Raw genomic sequence first — 24764 nt, forward strand, 5'->3', positions numbered from 1 at the left:
AATAAATTTTGATATTGATGACATCGTCACAATGGAACTTTGCCAGTTTGTAATAATTAATATAATAACTGATAACTTGAAATCTTTAAGATCATCTACATCATTTTATATTTATGCTTACACAAAATGAATAAATTTTAACAGGTATTCATAACTCGAATTAAAATATTATTAAAATATGCATTGAAATCTTTAAATTATAATTAACATATTTTAATATAATTTTCAGGAATTTTCAGAATTTACGGGAAAAACATAGATATTTCCTACTGAATGTATTAATATTAGAAAATAAAATATTATTTCGTATAACATGCGTAAATATCTACATATTTTCCACATAATTGTATACACATCTAAACACATACCTAAGTCATTTATTAAATAATTAGTATATTAAATTTTTGAATTTAGGAAGTTAAAAATTTTTATTACGGAAACAATTATTATTGAAATGTTACCCTGATTCAACAATTACTCCTAATTGAATAAATAAAACGTTTAATTACAGAATGATAAACAGCTTTTAGTTAAATCAAAACTTTCATTAATAAAAATTAACTGCTTAGATCACGTGTAAATTTTTGTATTTCTAAAATAATTTAAGCTTACATACTTGTTAAGTTTATGTACTCTACTAATATAAAGCGCAAATTAAATAAATATTTTTTTAAAATTAATTATATTTTAAAATAATATTGTTTACAATCATTACTATTTTGTAATTCAAATTTAAAAATAAAATTCATTTTTGTAAATATAACATTCACTTCTCAAGCGCATTTACAATAATAATTAAGCTTAAATTAAAACAAGTGAATTGTAGCGTGTTAAAATCTATAAAATTGGAAAGTTTCCATTTACATATGTATGTATATATGTAGCTAGTTAAATATTTGATGAATTTTGTTGTTTTTTTTCCTAATAAACAGAATTTTTTCACTTTCAATTTCAATTTAAACATTTAAATTCTAATATAAATTTATTTAATAATACAAAATGAGTTTTAAAAAAAATAAAACTCAAAAATTGAAATGTTACACGTGATTTCTGAATTAATTAAATTTTATTTTTTTTTTAAAGTATTTACTACCTAAACACATACAACTACTTATATGCAAATACAAAAACGATCATTCAAATTGTAATTTAATAATTCACAACTAAGTTTATGCAAACAGCAGAAGGCGGTATTCAAGCAAGCATTACAAATAATCTAGATTTATTTGTGGATATTCAATAATTATTATTGTTTTAACAGAGTTTTGAAATAATATTGTACGTATATATTTAAATATGGATATAAAATATTAAAAATATATAAAAAATATTTTATAATAGATGATAATTGATTTTGTAAATTTTTTATTTTTAACTTTCAAATACATTATTCATTCATGCGAATCTGTATAGTAAATTTACGCTGAATTTCAGAAATTTCAAACGCAAAGTCAATAATTTCAACATATTAATTTTTAGTAATATTTTAGTATAAATTAAAAGATAAATTCAATAACTAAATATGAGCCTTATAATATCGTCGGTATTATAGAAGTCACAAAACTGCTTTCTTGAAATTTTGAGTTACTATACAGAATAATTCAGAATTTTCTAAAAATCCACGTAATTCTAAATTTAGAATTTTTGGAAAAATAACGTATCTGTAAATTGACATTATTATGTGTATTTTTAAATGCGTTTTTCTCGAAACGCAAAAAAAAAACAGTTTCCTGACTCTTTCATAATGCCGACGATATATTAATTAATAACTAATTTTTTAACTAAAAAAGTAGTTATTAATTAACAAAATTTAATTATTTTAATTTTATAAAGTTAATTAAGAAAATTAATTAATAATGAATCTTATAATAATTGATTAAATTATTATTAATTTTTGTTATAATTTTTCATTAGCGTTTTTCATTAACAAATTAAATTTAACAGAGGGTACTAATGATTCATCTTGAAAATAATTCGTGCAAGAATGTATAAAATAAATTAGTTCTAAGAGAAAAATTTATAAAATCTTTATTGACTGAAAAATATTTTTATTATTTGTTTTCAATTTTAATTAAAATTAATTTTTTTAGTAAGGGTGAAATTAGAATAATTAAGTGGGGAATTGGGGTTACTTAAAGTTATTGCTTCGGTAATAAATTTTAAAGGAAAAATATTTAAATTTTCTTTTTGTATTTTTCACGATTTTTGGAATTTTGTATTGTAAGAAACATATTTATTTAAATTAATTTGAAAAATAAATTTAATGAAGTAAAATTTTGCTTTTTAGATGAATCATTCGTTCAACTCGAAATGACTTGCAGTAAAATCAAAATGAATGCCTAGTAGCCTCCGAGGCACAATTCATTTTGCTGTTTGAAATATTAAATCGGTTTCCCCATACGAATACAATACACAATTTTTATTATAGCGATATTTTGCTAAAATATAGTTCTCGAATAATGTCAAATTTTTTAAACTTCGGTTGACGTCTTCTTCCTTTAATAATGTCATAAAATTATTTTAAGTTATTCATTCAATATTGTTTATGCAACATACATACTTTAATTAAGACGAAAGGTTGGAGACATTAATAAAATATAGTTATTTGTTTAATTTTATTAAATATTTATATTATAATCAATAATATATTTCTGTAAATGCAAATTTTAAATACATTTTGTAATTTGATTTAAATAGAATACTATAACGAGAATTCAAAATTTTCATTTCGAAACTTGATAATTGTTACGTATGTGGATAAATTTTATTTTTGCTATTTTGTATTTATATTTACACCTTATGCAAATGTATAAGTCATAATACCGTAAAATTATTACATTTCTGATGTGCAGTATTAAAAAATAAAAACCTATTAACAAATATTAAAACCAGATAAAAATACAAAAATTTTCAAATGATGCAAATTGTATGTGTAATAAGAAATGATAAATTAGAATCGAATTCTCGAAAAAAATCTTTATTTTCAATTACATACCTAGACTAAGTAATTCACTTAATATATATTACTTACACGTATAACACAAATTTTCGAAAAATTTCGAGTTTCCAACAAAAAATTCAAAACAAAAAATACAAAAATTGTGATTTTGACGAGCTTTATCTAGAAAACTGTAGCGCAGAAGAAATTGATTGTAAGTCCGAAAATAAAAAGCAATCAATCGTCTATAAAACAAACCCTAAATAGTTATATAAATAAATAACTCTATAAAGTTATAAGCTTTTATTTTTATATAAGAAAAATTTGGTACTATTTTTTGCAATAGGCTGTAGTTCGAGAACGAGTATATCTGCACCTCCCCACTCATACAAGTTTTTGCTGGAAATTGATCAAAGAATCATCCCTGAAATTATTGCCACCTTATGCGAAACACCTTGTATACATTAAAAACTATAGTAACCAGTATTTGCCTATGAAATATGTAAAAAATTCTCGTAACATGTGCTCTACGAGAATGATTAAATAAGTTTTTTTGTAAACCGATGTAATTGAAGTGATTTAAAAATGAATGATGATCATAAATGAGTAGTGAATGAATTGATCACCTACTCGCTATGTCATTCTGAAACAAAACTAATAATAAATATTATGTTTTATTAGCCACCATAATAATTGAAGTTTATTTGATAATATAAAATTTATTTCTTATTCAATTTCGCGTATAACAATAATATTACAATAACATGGTAAACTTTCATTTATTTCTTCTTTGTATAATGATTTTATTTTTGACTTAATTGTGTTGTGCATTATTGTTGCATGTTATGCAACGCAGATCGTTGTGCACACAAGCTACCATAAAAGAAAATAATTTCTTTTTTCTTCTTATTGTTTTTTGTTTTGCGTTTTTCACATTATCGTAAATTTTATGTTTAATTTTATCATTAAAACGGGATCCCGCATTCATTTTAATGAAATTTCTTTAAAAATTTTTTTTTTGGTTATTTTGCAGTCAAACACTTTTATGTCTGAATAATCGCGATTTTTTATTTAAACATCTTCGTTTTGGTTTGAATTGACGGTAAGTTTCAGTTTAATTTTTCAGATATTCAATTAAATGTTTTCGGATGTAAACTTTAGGTGTGTTTTATGTGATTTTTATTACACCATTAATAAAATATAAAAAAATAACATTACAAGAAAAAAAATATAATATTTTTTTTTTATAATTGAGAAAATTTTTATTAATTTTCATAATTTAGTAACTTAATGCATTTGTGTAAATTTTTTGAAATTGATTCATCAAAATTGTTTATCGAGTTCGATTATTTTTTTAAAAGAGTATTTTGGAAGTTATTAAAATTGTTTTAATGTTAAAGTCCTTAAAAAATTTATTAAACTTTTTCAAAAATTTAAGAATTTAAATTTTTAACATTTTAATTTGTATTAATTTAAAGTTATTCATATCAAATCGTTTTGAATCGTATTACGTCGTATTGATTCGTATCAAATCGTATTGATTCGTATTTAGCCATTTTAATTCGTATTAATCCGTGTTAATCCGTTTGAACGAAATAGTTTTAAGATTGTTTAGTATTGATAAAAAAAAAACAAATGTTTTGAGAAAACGAAATTTCGAATTCACATTTTAATAACGTAACTTAACACATACACATACAATATTTGAGAATTATCTGGGAAATTATTCACGCAATATTTTCTGCAAAAAAAAAAAATAATCACAAGGCATGCAATTTAATTTGCAATCCTTTATTATAAAAAGTTTATTGGTGTTTAATTATTGATTGAATGTGGATACAAACATAATGATGGCTAATTGATACATGATGAAATTTTTTGATAAAGAAACAAAGTATTCGTATGCATTTCGTCTGTTTTTTTCTCAATATTCTCCATTTAACTTTTTTTTATATCCGTTCTGATTTAACTTTAATATCTACTACTTCCAATCGATTTATGTTTTAGTTGTATCAATCATCTAATATGAACTCAAATATAATTTAATGGACCAGTTTTGGTGGCTTTTTCTTTTTTACAACGATTTTAGGTTCAACGTTTACATATATGGAAAAATACACAAAATTACATACTAAATCTCATATTTTTTTTTTATATGTGTACGAGTACCTTATGTAAAAATGTAAACGTTATAAAAATATTTTAAATTACATTAAAACTCTTTGATTCTTTTACAAAGATTTTGTTGAGGAGAACAAAAAAAAAAATAGTTGAGGAACTTAACAAACTGGTTTTACAATTTGAGTTTATTTTTTCCTTAAATTTCATTTAAAATTCTTCAGCATTAACCATTTTTTGATACTGCGTTCATTTTACGGCACCAATATCGTTATATTGTAAAATTTTTTGTCTTTTCTGGTTAAAATCAGAATAGAATAACGTAAAATATGATTTATAAGCTTTGTGCGTTTTAATTTAAGATCAAAAATGCGTTTTATTTTACTAAACTTGTTTCACAAGATCTTATTTGGTTACTTTATTGAAAGTTGTCATATACCTTTAATTGTACTTTTAAATTAAATTTATTAGTAGAAAACAAATATAGTTCATAATTAATTTAATATTACGGATATTTTAAAAGGAAATAAATTTAACACTAGAAAATTGCGCAGAATTGTTGCACACTAATTCCCCTAAAAATACCTGATTATACGCATACTTTAGTCCAGAATTTGAAAGTTAAGTTAATTCTTTAGAAAATGTAAAATATTTAATTTAAATAAAAATTGGTAATTAATTAATAGAATTCGAAATTTTGTTAGTGTCGAGTAGTTAGTAAAGATTTATTACTTAACTACTCTAATATCTAATATTAATTAAGATTTCTTAAAAAACAATAAGATATTTTTTGTCAAATCAAATGTTTCTAGATAGAACTGTTTTTTACTTCAAAATAGCTCAAGATTTCAAAAAGCTGTAGTAATTTTACGATTTTACTACTCTTAATAAATAAATACGTATTTCGGTAAGCTGGTAAGCCATAAAATTGGAGCATAAATTTCTAATTTTGTACATTTGAATGTGGCGAAACTCGTCTTGTAGTTTATCGGGAGACAATTATGAATAAATTAAAAGAATATTGCCGAAAGAATTTTCTAATATATATATAGAGCACATAAATATTAAAATTCAATTCATTTGTTCTTATATTTGATAAAAATTTCTTATTATTTGTTAGACTAAAATTTATTCAAAGCATAAAATAATTTGAATCTCAACAGTAGAGTGTATTTATGCGTGTATAACAATAAAATTTGAAGTTCTTTTAAACTTAATTTTAACTTTCTGTTTTTCTCTAAGATATCGTTAACACTATATTTGAATTAAAGATTGAAGATGTTTTCATGTAGATTTTTGTAGCTGAAGTTCAAAAATTTGGAAATAGACGTCAAGTCCTAAAACAGCAGAATTTATGGGAAAATATGCAAAATACCATTGTATTACACTAGATTTTTCAAAATAATTAGTAAATTTTCCAATTATTCTTACATTTAAGTTAATTAAACAAAAATTTCATAACTTAGTCACCTTATACTGCGTTAAATTTTGTTTCACATTATAAGAATTGTTTACGCTAGTTAATTGAGAACAAAAATAACAGAAAAAAAAAATATTTTATATTGAATTTCAGGTGAATTTATTTCTTTGTATTCTAAAAATAGTTTTTAAAAGCAAAATAATTTTTAATTCCAGATAATTAAAAACAGATCTTTCAGAATATTTCCCTATTTTGCTATTTTGCAAAAAAAAAAACTTTATTCAAAATAATTTCTATAGATTTTTAATTTTGTTTACGTACAGGTTATTGGCGAGAAAATCTTATATGAGCATTTAATACTCACGGATTAAATGAGCGTATTAGAAATTCAGAAAATTTCGCTGTTAAAAATGCTGCCTTAACTTCAATTTAAAAAAAATAATCACATTATATAATTTACAATATCAATAATTTTAATCTTAGAAAATTTTCCAAAAAACAAAACATTCAAACGGGTCTTTGAAATTGTATCAAGGTCTGGTGAAAAAAAAAAACAAAATTTGTTGAACTATAGTATAAACAAATTTATTCTACTTTGTACACAAATTAGTTCACAAAATACCATATTAATTATTTAAAAATTCAACATTTTCATATTTATTTTTCAAATAATTAAATTCCATTAAATAATGAAATAATTAAAATGTCTGAAATTTTCTACAAATTTATAAAAATAATATAAACTTTTGAAAATAAAATGCGCTTCAAATTGTAGGTGAAAATTTAATTTTTCGATTACAATTTACAGAGGATTTTTGTTTCGCCTTGAAATGCATACAACATTATTTATTTTCTTTTATTATCATTATTGTAAATTAATTTATTTTTATAGATGCAAATTAATAAAGAATTTTATTATTTTATTTTTCTTACAGAAACATAAAGAAACGAAGAATATTGTTTGTTAATCAAAGTAAGTAAAATGAATTTCTAAGTAATTTATACAATGCTATTTGAGTTTTTCAGAATTATTTTGCGTTCTTTATCAATAAAGAGAAATATTGGAGTATAGCTACTTTATTAAGTATAATACCGAAAATGTTGCGTGCGAAATTGTTTTATAGATGGTCTTATCAATGCGGGTTCAATTTTGTAACATTTCGGCCGAAATATAACCGTTGAGACGTTTAGAATTGCTTTCTAAAGCTCGAATTGATAATAAGTCGTCAATATAAATAACAGATTTCATGTGTTTTCTCTGAAAATAATAAAAATCTAGCGATCTATTGAACCAAAAGCACGATATAGAAATCTAAAACAGTCCTTTTTTCCGGGTAATGCTTTTCACACACAATTTGAATTGATTCTGTTAGTAATCGAAATTTCGAACTATTTAACATTAATCGATTTTATCGTAATAATAAACAATTTGTAGTGTTGCCGCTTTAATTTTCCAATTAAATGATTCCATTAAAAAGAATAGGCTCCATTTGGGGCATATTGAATAATTAATTTTATATAAAATATCAGATTGTATAGCTATAAATCAATTTAATTTATAACATTAAAAATAATGTTTTTTAGAAGAATATCATAAAAATACTATATGCACATTGTTCTGCTTAATCAATATTATGCAATTTTATCACTTTATCATAAATTATTATGTAAAACGTTCGGCAACAACATTGTTCAATAATCTGTGTTCTTATTTTACTTTTTTAAAGAATAAAAATTATTGCAAGGCAAAACATCTTATCAAAAGTCTAATTTGGAATTTATTATTATTGTGACTATATAAAAATAAAAATTAATCTTTATAATTATTATTCAACTTAAGATTTTTAAATATTTTTGTAATAATAATAAAAATTAAATAAAAATATTATTGTAAATTAATTAAATAGTTTATTTTTTTTTGTATTTTTATTGAAAAATAATGGCTGAGAGTCGTAAAAATTTTAATATATTAAAAACTTATTTATATATAAGGAAAAATAAATGAAGATAATTATTTAGTTAAAAATAAGAAAATTGAAGTTTTCCAATTAATTAAATTGATAAATGACATTTATTTATATAAATAAAAATATTCATTTCAAAATTGAATTTAATAGTAAAAAAAAATTTAAAATAGAATTTAAATAGAACAATTTTTTTTTTGAAGAGTTTCTTAGTAATATTCAAGTATAGGACCCGATTAGTTTGTCTTAAAATAATATTTAAGTAATCATTTCATAAAATTTTTAATTTTTCATAGAAAATTTTTCAATAGCTACTTTTAAACACTTGTAAAAGATTTAATTTTTTTAAGAATAACTTTGTGATTATTGTAAATCTACGATTTAATATAGATAATCTTAGCTATTATTGATAAATATTTAATCACCACAAATGAGTTTCATAACCATTACTTTTACTTGTAAAAAATTAGAATTGTTTCATAAATTCTTTGTTTATAAATATTGAAGTTTTACATTTAATTCTGTAATAACTTTTAAACCTATTACACAAATTTTATTGTTTTATAGCCCTAGCCTAGATATAATGATAAATTATTAAGAACCTACGATATTGACTTTCTTATTGAATAATATTGTAAACTTATAATTAATTTTTTTTAAATAATATTTATTGTAAACGCTCATATGATATAAGCATATATGGGCGTTATGTAAATTAAAAACAAAAGTTATAATTTCAATAAGATGATAAAAATTTGTTTTTTCCCACTTGAAATTTGTTTTTCCCGCTAAAAAAAAATTAATTTTTGAATAATATTTTTAATTGTTCAATTAATTTGTAATGGAAAGAAAAATTCTTAGAAGAAGCTTATTCTCACTGTAGAGTAACTGCAAACGATTAATCCCTATTTAGATTGTTCGAATTTATTGAGAGAATTCATTTCAAGAAAGTATGTCTTTTAAGTGTGGAACTGCCTCGATACTAGTTTGGGCGAAAAATATCCATACTTATAATTCCCTTTATTAAAATGTTTCATGATTCACAATTATTCTAGTATGAAAACCTATAGATAAAATTTCTGAAATATTTTTTAGTATAATTACTGGTAATTATAAAGTGATTCTGAAAATTATAGGAATTTCGTAGTTTTTGACAGGCAATACAAAATTAATTTTATAAGTTACATTACGTATTCGATAATACTTTTCGAGTACTCAATAGTGCGAGAACCGAATTAATTGTCTATACTAAAATTAAAGAAAAATCGATTATTCAGAATCAATTCGAAAATTAATTTTTTGTAGCTATATGTGTATGTATGTATGTATGTTCATATATGAACTTTCAATTTAAAAATTGCATTAAGTTTATTGTTGATTTTTCGAAAATTCAACGTGCATACAAAATAAATGTTATACTACATTAATAAAAATTGAAATGAAATATTTATGAAGTGTTGATACTTTCGTATATATAGAAATTTATAGACATATCTACAGACATTTTTTAAAGTAGTTAAATACAAAAAAATGGTTACCGTTAAATAATTAATCAAATTATAAAGTAAAACGAGAAAAAAAATAGAGTTGACCTTGTCAACTCTGTGATACCCGTACGAATTTGTTATCCTATGTGCGAATAACTAATGTGCCATAACTAACTATGGGGCAGACTATGCCTTTAAGTTGCCGTATTACCATATTAATTTATGCAAAATTTCAGTACTATGTGTTATTCAAAATACTGGTTGTGCCAAACTACTATTGATCTTGTATGGCAGCTACCAGAAAGAGCCAAGAAATTTTAGCGAATTTTATCAAGCACATCGGCCCTACTAATATATTCACTTGTGTGAAATCTCAATATCACAGCTTTTATAGTTTTTGAGATATAGTCAAATAACTTTTGAAGTTGTATGGCAGGTACCAGAAGGAGCCAAGTAATTTCAACGACTTTTATGAGACACATTGGCCCTACTAATATATTCGTTTGTGTGAAATTTCAATACCATAGCTTTAATAGTTTCTGAAATATAGTCAAATAACTTTTGAAGTTGTATGGCAGGTACCAGAAAGAGCCAAGAAATTTTAGCGAATTTTATCAAGCACATCGGCCCTACTAATATATTCACTTGTGTGAAATCTCAATATCACAGCTTTTATAGTTTTTGAGATATAGTCAAATAACTTTTGAAGTTGTATGGCAGGTACCAGAAGGAGCCAAGTAATTTCAACGACTTTTATATGGCATATTGACCCTACTAATATATTCGTTTGTGTGAAATTTCAATACCATAGCTTTAATAGTTTCTGAAATATAGTCAAATAAATTTTGAAGTTGTATGGCAGCTACCCGAACCGGTACCCCAATCATGTCCAATTTAAATAGGGTTCTGGCACTTACTACAATAAATCATTTGTGAAAATTTGGTGAACTTAGCTCTATTAGTTTTTGAGTTATCGTTGGGACGGACGGACGGACGGACGGACGGACGGACGGACAGACAAAGCTAAATCAACTCAGAATTTGACGCTGATCAAAAACATACACTTGAGTTTATATCTAACACCGTTATTTCTTAGCGTTACAAACGGTAAGGCAAATTTAGTATACCCTTCGAACATACGTTCGTACGGGTATAAATATAAAAAGCAAAACGTTTCGGTTACATATCGGTACGGTAATGAATGACCTGTGAGTTTTTTGCTTTGTTTTTTTTTTAAATAAATTTTGTTGTTCAAACTCTGAACTTTATAATTTAAATGTAATTTTTCGATTCAGTGAATTACTAACTACATTCAGACATACATACATATTAAATTTTTTGTTTTTATTCATATAACGTTTAGTGTAGAGATAAAAAAGAACTATTTCAGTTAAACTAGGAAGTTTAATTAAAAATTTATATGTGAATTTGATTTTATGCAATTATTTGGTTGGTTTTTTTTATTATTTTAATTTTTTTCAATTCATTTTTGTTTATTTATATCACCCGCGTAATTATTTTGCAATTTTTTCGATTAATTTTTATTTTCTTTTATTCTTTTTTTTTTGTACTCTCATTTATTACACAGGTAACGTCGTTGATAATGGCATTTTTTTTGCTATGTAATTAAAATGCATTATGACAATAAAATTCTCATGAATTTTTCTAATAAAAATGTTTTCAATCTTTTAACGAGATTAAATTGTTTTTAACAAACAAATAAAAGTTATTTTTTTTTTGTAAATTCCTTAAAAAATTAAATAGAATGAAAAAAAAATGAGAAGTAAATATTGTCACCTATGTGACTGATGTAATTGTGTGTTTTGGGAAAGTTTGATAATGAAAAATTAAAAATATTTTATTTATTACTGCATTTAGTGGTTTTGGTTTAAGGTTAAAGTCACTTAGATTATAACAAAATATTTTAATTAAGAAAAATCCGGTGGAGCTGCAATTACTCGAATTCATCAGATAACTGGTTCTCGAAGGGGTGACTTATGTATGTGTTGGTTACTGTTACCTCATCTGTAAAATTTACAATCTACAATCTATTTTAGCCGCAATTTGTTATTGCATTAAAGCCCTTGTACGAAATCATATTAAAATAAAGTTTGGTCAAATTGTTCGTATAGTAGTACATTTTTATTGAACAACTGAAAATACTGCTGTTAAAAACAAACTATTACATTTTTAATTACTTTCATTCATATAGCAAAACATTTCAAATTATTGCAAATTGATTCAAATGATACGTTCGGGCTGTGACAAGAAAAAAGAGAAGAAACGTTAACATAAGACCACTAGTTTTCTGCGTTTGCAGAATTGTGAAAATATTTATGGTATTGTTATAATAAATAATCAGAAAATGACATTATTAGGACTTTGTAACCTATTAAAGGGGGACGAAATATGTAGGTAAAAATTTTCCGAAATTTTTGTGCAACTCTCGAATTAATAGTGTCTTAAATTTCAAAAATTTTAAAGAAATCAGTTGCTTTGAGTCTAAGAATGATATGAATATAATGTGTCAATCAAACAGAGCTGACAATATCATAGTTTAAAATTTCTAACTCTAACTCTAAAAAATTTCAATCAAGCTTAAGCTCTTAAAATTTAGCCTTAAATTTTAAAATATTATTCTTATTAAAGCAGTTATACATACATCTAATGTCATGCGATTCCTAATTTCATTAAAATAGTTAGTTTTTAATTTTTAATGTGCTGCGTAATGTCAAATTATATAAAATAAAATTGAATATTTGTAATTTTGTTACTCAATTTAAATAAAAATAGTTTATATAGAAAAAAAATTAATACAAGAAACGTGACTTTCATTTAAATTCTATTCAATTGAGTTTTGTCTGGATTCATTTCACATATGTAAAAGTTTATGAATTTGTTGATATTAAATTTTTAATGTAATAAGGTGTAGAATGAGTGAAACTTTTTATTAATGATTTTTTGGTGGGGCTTCGTTTTAGTAACAAATTTGAGTGGAAATTTTTGGGTTATTTTTGAAAGTAAAAGTTTTAAGTAATTTCTAGAATAACATCTAATTGATATTCACACAAATACTGATTTTTGAGTACTGAGTTTTGAGTGGCTTTAATTTTTTGATGACCCAACTTCCAGCTTTTACACGCTATTTTTAATATACTGAATTAGATCGGTTACTAACTAGAGCGAAAGTCAATTTAAGTCACAAATTGATTATGGCTTTGTGAGAGAGATTCTTAATTTGTTTCTATCCTAATTAGTGCGTACAATTAACAAATAACTGATTTACCTCTAATTGTATGAAAATACAATTAAATAATAATGCTATTTCCGCCATATTCGACAAATGTGTAACATTAACACTCAGTTTTTCATTAACATTACAAAGCTATATTTATATTTGTATTTTTCATTTCTCACTATTTTAAAATAAAATTTTTTAAATAAACTTTTTCATAATTCAAAGTCATTGCTATAAAATTTAAGTTCAAAATGTTTTTAAATATTTTTTTCTTATTTTTTTTTTAAATTTACATAAATAACATGTGCGTAAACACATAGCCACTTTTATGTGTCTAATTATTCGGAATGTTTTTAAGTACGAATGTATAGATTATAGCAATAGCATAAATACGAGTATGTGAGCAAACTAGAACACTAACACAAAGTTTATGTTGTATGTTTCTCTCTGAAGTTTTCGACGTATGTATAAATTGTGTAGTTTTACCACCTAAATAAATAAAATCACTGGAAAATTTCCTATAGATGTATAATAACCTGGTGAAGGTAAAAATATTTTTTTTTATTCTATGCATTTTTTGTTTCATTAAAATTTTATTTTGGTTTTGTAAATTTTTTGGATTGCCATTATGCATATTTGCTTACTTAAATTGAAATATGTATATGTATGTGTGTATATGAGTGGAAAAATTATTAAACATCTGCGTTTATTTGATATTTTGATATGATAGGAACAAATAGTTTCTGAAATGAGATGTAAGTTATAATATGTAAAGTTTTTATGTAATTTGGGTAAAATTAAGTGCAGCTATTACATAAGATTCACCTTCAGATCTGATCAAAAAGTGTAAATATTTATTTTAACATTAAAAATTTATAGTCTTGACTACGTGTTCAAAGAATTTGAAAAAAAATGTGCATATTTCATATTATTCTTTAATCCTGCCTTTCCCTTCCGGACTATTATGCAATCAATAATGCTTATCTCAATAGTTAAAATACTCATCTTAAAAGGGGACGATAAAGCCGCTTAAATAGAGATTCGCTTTTGAAGTTTCTTCATGTTCAGCAGTGAGCTCGGGGTTCAACGTGTCAATAAAACTATTTTTTAGTCACTCAAATTGTTTAAGAGTTGTTGCAATTGGTTTTATCGATAATGTTAATAAGTATGATGACGTTTATAAGAAATTTATGTATACATACAGACATAGATATTGATTTGGATAACAATATTTTTGTATTATAACATTTTTTATTTGCAATTAATTTTCTCCCATTTTTGTAATTTGATATAACAGTATACTTGAGCGGCATTTAATGAATAAAAGCGACACTACTGGTGTATAAACAAAATTCACCTTCCGCATAGCTGTATTTTTGGTGCACAGTTAATAATTCCTCTTAAAAAAATTAATTATACTTAAAGTTGTTTATTAGTACATAACAAAATTAATTTCATTTTCAAAGGTCATTGAAAATTTTGTCATTCATTTGTGATTATAATTTACATGCGTGTGATATTTTATTAAATTTCTCATATCATTGAACACGCCTGAAAAATAAGTAATTATTAAAGTTCTATAATTAATTTTTCAAAATTAATCTTCTATATGGGACAAGAAATACGTCAATTCTCTATGCCTTAATTAAACAAATAATATTTACAAATGTTTACTAAAATGATTTTTTTTTAAGTGATAACCATGCCAGTGTAGCACCAATACCATCAGCAAATCTTGTGTAGAAACAAATTGATAATTTCAATTACCCATTCGAGAGTATTTTTTTTATAAAATTATTAATTAATTAAATTAAATAATCTCGTTTGGAATAAAATAAAACCACAATAATAATATGACACTCATTTATTTGTTCGAAATTTATATTGCCTACTATTGTCCGAAATTTCTAGTAGAACAACCACACTACATAAAACAACAAGTAACAGCAAAATAACAAGTCAAAGTTTAATTCGATACTTAATGAAGAAATTCTTATCAAAAATTAAACAATTTTTACTTTCTTGTCAAATTTTATTTGAATGTCTGCTTTTATTTAAATTGAAAATAATATTTACTACGAATTCATCATTATCTAGTCTAGAATTAAGTGATAGTAATCCTCTAAATTGAAATGAAAAATTTTATTAAACAAAAATATGAAAGATGTCAACAAGTAAAGTTGAGTTGTTCTAGAAAATTTTTACCCTTATTTACTATTATTTTTTATAATCAGCATTCACTCAAAATTTAAATATTTAAAATACTGACTTACCATAAAGAATTATAAAGATTATAAGTAAACTTATAATATTAAAGTATACTTCAATTGATCTTAATTCCTAAGAGTTATTAAAGGAAACTAATTAATTTACCTATTGGTGCCCATTAAAATTGCTGGAATTTTTATGAGATTGTTTATGAAAAAAATGTTTTTGCTGAACTCATCTTGTCTATGACATGCTTAAATAACAAAATGTAGGCAAAATAAAACTTTATTAGGCTTAGATATTGCGATTAATTTGTATTGTTTAATGGGTTTCTTCGAAGTAAGTGACCTCGCGAATTTATTTCACTTCAAAAAACTTTATTACTATTTGCGTAATATCATCATTTATTTATATACCTCTTTATGTATTTGTGTTCTTTAGGTATTTTGTGTTATTTCAAGTGTGATCTGAAATTTTTCCAGAAATTTTTGCTATATTTGGCACACTTAAATTTACTATACCTCTTAACTTTTAATTTAATTTAATTTAGTACAATTTTATTCACTGATATGACCACATGTTCTATTTTCTCCCATTATCATTTCAATTTTATTAATTTAATTACATACATATATTATATATTACATATACTTTAAATTGGACCTCATTCGGTTGTTTTTCAATCATGGTACGAAAAAAAATATTTTATTAATGTCAAAAATATGAACGCACAGTATGAATTTATAAAATTTGCAAGTCTGTGGAGAATCTTTTCGTATAAAAGATAATTTTTAGTATCTCAATGAATTTTATCTATTTTTTCATATTTTACACATTGGAATCAGAGTTCGTATTAAATGAAATGAAAATTTTTTTAAAAATAATGAAAATAATAAAATATTACTGGTAATTTTATTAAAATCTTACACTTTATGCAGTATAAGAGGCGGAAATCTTTATCAGAATTTTATTAAATAATGTCAATGTAATGATAAATAATTTATTTTGAAAGTATGAGCAAATATTAATTCTAAAATTTGCAAAATAAGCTAAATTATATTAAACGCACTCTAACGGTGCAATTTTTCATCGATAATTAAAAATAACTAAATATAAATAAAAAAATCTGATGTGATCAGCACATAACCTATCCGCAAGGCTAGATTATTGAAAATGTTGCACAAAATTATAAAAATGCTTTTTGAATAATTCTTTCAAATTTTAAGGAGGATAGTAAGCTTTATGTAAAAATTTAGCTCTAAGTAGAGTTTCTGTCCGAATTCCCTGAAAAAATCAGTTAGTTTCGTTACCAACCAGAACCAAAATATTAAATTCCAAGAAATTTCATCAATTAGTCTTGTAGATATGTTTAAAAATGTAAAATCGGCCTCCGACCTCATTTTATTAACAATTCCAATTTAAATATTAAATTCAAGGAGCGTGAGGTACACCCCTACACATACCGACATCTCCCTAAAAGTAGTTTATTTACGCTTCGTTGCCATGGAGAAGTGCGTTCCCACCGAAAACTTTACATCCGAAATTTGATACCATCACATAACCTGTCTTATTGTATGCAATGCGATCTATAAAAATATGAATAATTAATTATTTTATGCTCGGAATTAAAAATTCAAAATCTTTCTTATTGAAATTTAAGATATTTTTTACATCTAAACAAACAAGTCAAATCTTTTAACGAGACAAAATGTTAATGTCATTGTCAATGCGAACGTCATTTACGTGATGGCTGAAATTTTTTTTAATCTCCATATAAAAATTAATTTATTCAACACTTTATCAGAATTATTAAAACTAATTTATAATAATATTGGTATAGTATAAATAATTATTAATTAATTTATTTATTTTATTTTCTTTTCAGAATTTGGACATTTTATACTTTATTAACTTTTATTTTGTAATAAGGTAAGTGATTAATTTATTTAATAACAAATTTAATTAATTTGATTTTTGATTGATATTGCAATTACTTTATGGAGGTTTGTGGAAAGCATTTTTAATTTAAATAAAGCTCTTTTAAAATAAGCTATGGAATAGATATTGAATTCATTGTAGAGAGTAGCTCGTGTAGTTGCCATGCAATTAGTCTAGTAAGTCAATGCAAAGTTATCATTGAGAGCGAACTTGTTTTGCACTAGTTGTTTTATTTCGGACGTCTCAGTTTCTTTAAGTCTACCGATTCTTTATGTACCTTGCAGATTTTACTCAAAAAATATTCGTGGAATTTATTGAGAAAATGAGGCCTTACGAGCTCCGCTTTCTCTTCTACTGTACACGAGCGCGAGATCTTCTTCTGTGATCTGGAATATCCTACATAAAGCTCTTATCCATATTGCTTTTCTTTTCCGCCATGTTTCGAATATGCTAATTGTTTTTTCTTTTGCCAAGTTTTGCTACCACATATAAAAAACGATTCGGACATTGCAGACTTGAACTGATCAACATAGTTCGCAATTCCCTACTACAATTCACAATATTTTTTTTTAATTCTTGAGTATTGATTCAGTATAACAATTTATTAATTTTTCAATAAAAAATACTGTGTACTCAATTTAAAAATATTATTTTTAAAACATTTAATTTTTTTGTTCGGAAATATAATTGATTTAATTAACCTCCCCGAACACTCATATTATTAATAATTTTAAAATACTGTTACTCTATAATATTTTAATTTGTAACCTCAATTTTAATAAATAATTTATTTAATTTGAAAAATTCCAAGATTTAAAAATAAAAGCTATTTTTATTCCATGCCATATATTTTATATTTAATAAACAAAATTCTACACTATTGTATACTCTCTCTGTAATTTTATATAAATTAATATGAGGAGCACACAATCGCAACTAGGTCATATTTTCCTTATTGTGATAATTTTATCATCATAACACTACAATCGCAAAAATATGGTTGTATATGACATTTATATGGTATAAGCGAATTTTCGCTATTATTTTGTTAATTTGTATAAATTTAAATTTCATTTTTGGATAAGAAACTATTGGAACTATAGGGAAAATGTTATTTTCATTCAGGAAAGTCATCATATTTCAAAAGATAGTTCACATAATTTTGATTTATAATTATAGTTAATTTTAAATTTATTGCTGAAGGTTAAAAATAAGTGTTACTGACCTAGGATAACGTGGTGTTCTTTTACATCACATATATAGATGTATCAAAAGGAAATAGCATATTTGCATATACGAAATGCGATGAAATTAGAATAGCTCATCATAATAAAAAATTTTTCATGTTATAAGCAAATTGGCCTTTTATAGTGTTCTCGAAATGTTTATTAAATTATTTTGTTTTTACAATATTTTGTATTAAATATTTATTATTTTGTGGTAAAATGTTATTTAACCACCCTTTATAAACATCTTACATCATGAATAGAATATTTGGTGTGAAAAATATTACAACTGCTTTCTTTTATTCTAAAAATTTTCACTTGAAGTTCATTATAAAGACGATAATAACTATTAGAACTTTAATGAGTAATTTTAAGTATAAAAGCAAAAATATGAGCTTTTTAACACCTTTTCGATATCATAAAAATTTGTAAGTACATTAAGAGTGTAATAAGCAAAGCCATTGCATATAACAAAGACAGGGTACCTTAACACTTTACGCATTAAATTTTGTATGCAAAAGCAGCAATTTATAGAAGTGGTGGCATAAAAAACAAAATTTATTTTAAAATTCTTAAAATCTATTTGAGGGTGATGGAACTGTTTGTACGTTAAATACAATTATTATGAAGCACTTTCAAGCCTTATACAAAAATTATCAAGAGCGCGCAGGCTCTTCCTAATAATGCTACTCTTAAGTGTACATTATTTGGCAAGTTATAATCATTTCAAATCTTCATTTACTGGCTCGTATAATTCATCTCCGATTAATATTCTTTCGTAAGGTACCCCTTGAATAATAAAAAATAATTCTGCTTTTCACAACACATATTTCACCTTGACAAGCTCATTTTCTATATTATTTTAAAGATAAATCATTGTAGTTTAATTTTTATTTCGAAATTACATGCAAATTTGTAATAACCACATATTAAATTAACTTTAATGAACATTTTTTTGTTGCGATATTACGAATTTCATTGGTTTTTTTTTTTTCGTAATCAACTCTATTTAGTTATTGTTGTAAAATTTTTCAAATATAAATTAAGTATATAAAATTAATTATTACTTACGCTTACTTAGAACAATAATAAATTACACTTATCTTGTTTCTGGTATTCTTTTCTATATTTTCTAATTTTGAAATTAACGTGAGCAGTTAATGGTTTTTCCCCTTCGTACTGAAGGGAAAACTTGTATTTTTTAAATAAAATATTATATAGAATTGTGCATAGGATGAAATTTTAAATGACAATTAATTATTCTGTTATACAAAATTATTTATTTGAAAGTTAATTATTGAATATAGCTCTGGTGCTAGAAATCTCTGGATAATGAAATAATGAATTTTCAGTATGGTTAAAATTGAAAATATTACTATTGTTTTAGATTTTCAAATTGTTCAAATAAACGAAAATTGTGAACGTGCTAGTATCAATATGTTATATTTTATGAGAATTAGAATTCACAATTCACAATTGAATTATTATAGGATGATGTCATATTGTGTGTGTATTGAAATAATAATCAATTAAGAATATTAATTTCTGAAACACCTTATGTATACAAAAATTGACAAATATTTAATAGAATTGTTAAACATTTGTGAATAACATGTGAATTTTGCAGAGAAAAAATAGAAATTCTATCAAAATTTTTTTACTAAATTAAGAATTTCGAAACAACGCAATAATAATCACACGTGTAATGGACAATTGAGGACATCACAATTAGTAAGTGAATAGCTTAACAAATGTTTTAGGAATTTTACCTTAAATACAAATTACGGGCAATAAAAAAATTGTAATTTTTATGGAATTTTGGGTTAATAAATAAGGAAGGTACATTTTTGTACAGTTATTTGCAAGGATCACTTACACTTCTCAAGTTTTTTTCATATACAAATCTGTTTCCATTTCTTACTGGTATTATGTACTGAAAGTATCCATTATTCAAGCTGCAACTCTTGAAAGTGTTTAAAGGAGGAGGCAGTACTATGAACTTCTGTTACCACGGTGATATATAATTTACAACATATATAAACTTTGAATTTTCTCCTAAAATAAAAAAAAATACAAATTACTTATTTGAAATTCTTATTGTACTGGTATTGAATTTTGAAATTTAATACTATCCAAATAATTCATTATTACAAATAATAAATTATAATAATTGAAAATTGCTTATAAAACAGAAAATTTACGAATAGCACAATGTAATCCTTACAAACACACTACGTACATATGTATATGTTATGTACATAGGTATGTGAATATAAATTCGCGATATTCATTTTTTCTTCTCATGTGACCGGTTATAAGGTTAACAATTTTTAAAAAAAATTATGTTGAAATTTAAAAGAAAGCAGGCAGTTGTTATACTACTTTTTCATATTAATGTGAAAATTTTGATTGGTTCACCTATCATACACAATCGAATTTCTATAAAAATATAATTTTCTAATTTTATTCTTTTACAAATCAAATTCGAATCTATTTGGGGTATATGCACAATAATCAATTTTTCTCTTCTTGGAAAGATACTTTGTTATCAAAATATTAAATGAAGTGAATAAGTAGCCACTCGAATTTTGGCTATTTAATTTGTTTTAATAAAATTTTTATATTTAATCTTAATATGTGGGTATACTTATCTTATCTGCCAAAAATAATGAAAATGGTTTACTTTAAATTGTATAGGTACTACACTATAACTATATTCACCTTGATTATTTTCATTTTCGAAAAAATAGTGTACGATACTATGTGTCCAGCGTACATTATATGCAAAATGAAATTTCGTATTAAAATCTAGTTGAATATTATAGATGCATTAATAATTTTTTTGACATTAATAAGATCTTAAAGCACAAGTATCATGTGATCTCAATTTCCTGTGAGCTGTCCTTTCGTCAATATATTGTGAATATTGTAAATAAAATGTTTCTATACTGTAAAAATTAATGCACAAAAAATTCATGATCATTTTTAATTTTACGTTCTCTTGTGATCGTTGTTTCTCCAATATGTTAGTTTAAGCAGATCAGGTTTGTTTACGTACTATCTCAAGATATATTATCAAATTATATGTATATATAGATGATGTTTATATGTACTCTACAAGCCCCTAATTTTAACCAATAAAAATTGTCTGCTCTTGTAATTGATATGATAAATAATTTGTATGCGTGTATGTAGATATGTATGTTTATATATGAAGATAATTTCTGATGTAGTTTATGCACATTAAGTTTTAATATATTTATTTATTACAACTTGTATAGATGTTTATGTACGTTGGTTGATCAAATAACAATACAAACATTTATGTCTTTTATTTAAATTAATTAAAAAGTGGAAGTTTTCCATTGTTTAAAAAATTAGAAAAATAAATTGAAAAGAAAAGAAATTTTTTTATGTTATGTTTTTTGTATTTATGTTATACGATTTGGATATGTACATATGTAAATAAAAATGTAGGCATATGATATTTCGACTGTATACTTACATTTATTTTAACACAAAGTAGAGACGGCGCTGAACTCAAAAATTTCCGATCAATTAAATTACACTTGCTTTTTTCTTGCTTTTTTATTATTTTTTTTGAAGCAAAGCGTTTATTAATAAAAATTTATAGATCATTTAATAATTTAGTATAGAAATTAATAGAAATTATATAAAAATTGTTAATTGGGGTCAAAATATTTGATTTATGTAAAATATGAATTTTGACATAGAAGCATTGTATAAAATCATTGTCATTTGATTAATGTGTTGAAAATTATCTGTATACCTAAAATCATAATTCAGTCATAATTGAGTCATAAATATAGTTAGTAATTGAAATAATAGTGTTAAATAGTTCACTAATTTTATAATTATATGCGGGATACAATCTTGTTTTACTTGTTACTATTTTCTCTACTAAATTTACAGCAATTTTGTTTAAAAGGGGTGTAGGGCAGGGCAGGGCGGTTACTTTGGAGATTGAAGAGGTTTGGATTTAATTGGATGTTGCGTTGATTGTGTTAATATAAATAGCCTTGTTACTGCAGTTTGTTAGTTAAGGTTGTCATCAAATTTCAGTAATTAATTGTCATAGAAAAATTTGCTTCGTATAATTTTTGTAATTAAAATTTTGTGATTCAAATTTTATTCAAATACCACAATAAATTTCTATTTTTATGTAAATTGTCAACATAATATTCACTAGCTCTTCATATTTGCTTTTAACTTAATTTTAATAATCTTTTTTAATCATTATTAGTTTGCCTTCTTTTGAAAATATAATAAAAAAATAAAATATTATGATAATTATAATGTAGTTCCACTTGGAATCCTAAATAAAAATTTAAATTGCTTTTTTTTTATGATTAGATTTTATTATTAAAATGATGTTTTTGTGATAAGAAAGATTGTATCTCTTATTTTTATTTGTAAATCTTTTATTTTTGAGAAAACGACTTGAATAAAGACATAATTAAAATGTTATTATTATGCAATGAAAGGAAGTTTCAATAGCAATTTTGTAAATAAGGAATTTCTTAAAATTATGTGCAAATACACGAATTTCAATATATTTTCTACAAATTAAATTATAGTGGGCCTGAAGGTAAAACTGCCTAAGTCAGGTTAGCACATAATAAAGATATAGTTATACATTTTTGAATTATTCTTATTAAAATTTATAATCTAAGTTTGATTCGGACTTTTATACTGTGGTCAAATTAATAACGCGACTCATGAGTTCCGTTTTTTTTTTTTTTGTGGTGAACGTTTTATACGAAATCTAATTTTATTTTCATTTAGAATTTAATTCTGAGTAGCAAAAATGATGTAAATTAACATCACGTTGTAAATCAATTTTTTTAATATTTTTAAATACAATTAATTTCAAAACAAAAGTCGCTTAATTTTCATGAAAGGAACCGTTTCATTAGTAGGCATCACCAGCAAGTTAAAATTTTTTAATTATTAAATTTCAAGGTTATAAATCTATACAATATAAAAGAAAGTAAGCATCCCAAAAGTATGCAATATTTAAAAAATATTAAATACGATCGTAACAAATTGAGTCAGAGATAGCATTCTATTTCGAAATAATTTTCTTCTTCTATCTTATCTATTATAACTTCTAAGTATTTAGAAAGAAATTGATCGCATGCGACAAAAATGTGCTTTCCATACTATATGGTTTGTGTCTCAACTCATATTTTTCAATTAATAAAATTTATTTTTTTAATAAAACTAAAAGCTTTTCTATATTATTTTTTTTGTTTTTACGATTGTAAAATTTTAGCTTTTGTTCCTATATATTCTGTGATGATGACTAAATAAAAGTTTTTCTGAAAGGTGTGTATCGCCTGTATATTATGAAATAAAAGTTGATTTTCTAGATTCTCTCAAGTATGTGCTTTGTATAATATACAAGTACTATATAAAAATTCTATACTATGAATGAAATATATATGAATTCTGTTTATATCCAATACATATGTAAATTAAATTGTTTCACAAGGGGGCTCGTTCATTTCGTCATCATGTACAAATACCATATTAAAAAAACCTATGCATGTATGGATGCTTGTAAATTTCGTGCGGAATTCTTTTGTGTTTTTTTTTTATTTATTTTCAACATAATATGAATAAATATACATATATATAAGAGTATATGCATTTATCTTATATCTTATATTTTACATACAAGCACCATGGTCTGTAAAAATTTTATGGATGTTTTAGTAAACAATAAATTTAAAATGAACTTCATATTTATGGTAAAATATGCTTACGTTTGTATTTTTATCCAAAAAAAAAGTAAAAAGGCATAAGCAATAAAATATTTTAAGATATATAAAGGTATAGTAAAAGCGCGATAGTATACGTACATAATATGCCATATACACATATTTGTACATTTGGACTGATACTAGATATATTGTAATTATATAGATAATGAATAATATTACAGCATGTACCTATTTTAATTTGGAATACCATAGAGTTTATAATTAAACTTCAGCGAAAATATTTTGTATCTGAAAATTTATCGATAATTTTACAAATTTATTCGAATTTTTACTTTATTTAATTGATTCCAGTAAGAAATATATTATGGTATATATGAAAGTGTGTTAATATATATATTATATGAGTATGTACTTATATATTCACATATAATATATGTATTTATGTGTAAATATATCCACATATATTTCTGTATGTATTAT

At 23.7% G+C, this 24764-nt stretch overlaps 1 protein-coding gene across 1 annotated transcript in view; it reads left to right on the forward strand.

The window, feature by feature from the left end:
- LOC129610472 (facilitated trehalose transporter Tret1-2 homolog) overlaps positions 1-24764 on the forward strand; it is an 81008-nt gene that overhangs the window by 23186 nt on the left and 33058 nt on the right. The window contains exons 2-3 of the mRNA XM_055523078.1: positions 7412-7449; positions 17259-17302. The gene's annotated coding sequence lies outside the window, so the exon portion shown is untranslated. The remainder of the gene's footprint in view (positions 1-7411; positions 7450-17258; positions 17303-24764) is intronic.

Source organism: Condylostylus longicornis, unplaced genomic scaffold (genome assembly GCF_029603195.1).
Source record: "Condylostylus longicornis isolate FDR11 unplaced genomic scaffold, ASM2960319v2 ptg000044l, whole genome shotgun sequence".
Taxonomy (NCBI): Eukaryota; Metazoa; Arthropoda; class Insecta; order Diptera; family Dolichopodidae; genus Condylostylus; species Condylostylus longicornis.